The 774-nt window shown below is 39.3% G+C and overlaps 1 long non-coding RNA gene across 1 annotated transcript; it reads right to left on the bottom strand.

Moving 5' to 3' along the window:
* Positions 1-224: 224 nt before the first annotated feature.
* LOC107579062 (uncharacterized) lies at positions 225-614 on the bottom strand. Its single transcript, XR_001608418.1, has 3 exons — positions 572-614; positions 397-452; positions 225-321 (listed from the first exon to the last, which is right to left on the bottom strand). It is a non-coding gene; the product is annotated as an uncharacterized lncRNA (long non-coding RNA).
* Between the last annotated feature and the right edge of the window lie 160 nt (positions 615-774).

Raw genomic sequence — 774 nt, 5'->3', positions numbered from 1 at the left:
CCCACGAGCCGCCACTGCCATTTTTGGTTCCCCAACGAACCTTTCAGTGAGCAGCTCATAAAATAACTATTTATTTCTCAGTGTGACGGACATTTAAAAAAAATCTAAATAACATTTTGTGGAATGGAAAGATTCCAAGGTTCTTCACGGAACCACTGATGCCAATAAAGAACCTTTATTTTAAGAGTGTAGTACAGTATCCCACTCACATCTAAACGTCTCACTACATAGAGCTGTTTCCAGATGCTGCCCCATTCTCTCAGTGTGGTGGTCACCTCCTTCACCAGCGGCATCTCAGCAGACGTTATGATCTCCTCATCTCTGCAGAAGGAAACAGAGAGAGGGTCAGAGGATGGATGGAAGGATGGGTGGACTGACGGATGAACAGAAACTCACCCTCTCTTTTCGACGATGACTTCCTTTAACTCTATAAAGCTTGCAGGAAATGCTCCCTTAAATATGGAACAAAGTAAATCAGCAAACAGGTGGGAGAGGAACTTCAGGTCAGATATTCAGGAATAAAACTTTCTGCTCTTGAACAAACACCAAAAACTAAAAGCCGTTTACTCACTTTTTTCTCTTTGTCCTTGATCACGTAACCTTTAAACCATCCTGAAACAATAACAGACTGGTTTAGATTTCAGGCAATTTAGGAGAATATTTCTGTTGCTCAAACAGCTTTTAAAAAATTATTTTCTTAAGTTTTTTTGTCTTGTTTTACAGTACGACAATCAAAATGTTCTTCAATCAAGACATTTGCTTGATAAACAAAAT

This window comes from Sinocyclocheilus grahami, unplaced genomic scaffold (genome assembly GCF_001515645.1).
Source record: "Sinocyclocheilus grahami isolate Dianchi unplaced genomic scaffold, SAMN03320097.WGS_v1.1 scaffold13888.1, whole genome shotgun sequence".
Classification (NCBI taxonomy): Eukaryota; Metazoa; Chordata; class Actinopteri; order Cypriniformes; family Cyprinidae; genus Sinocyclocheilus; species Sinocyclocheilus grahami.
Note: the sequence above shows the minus strand (reverse complement) of the source record. Positions and strands in the feature narration are given on the sequence as shown.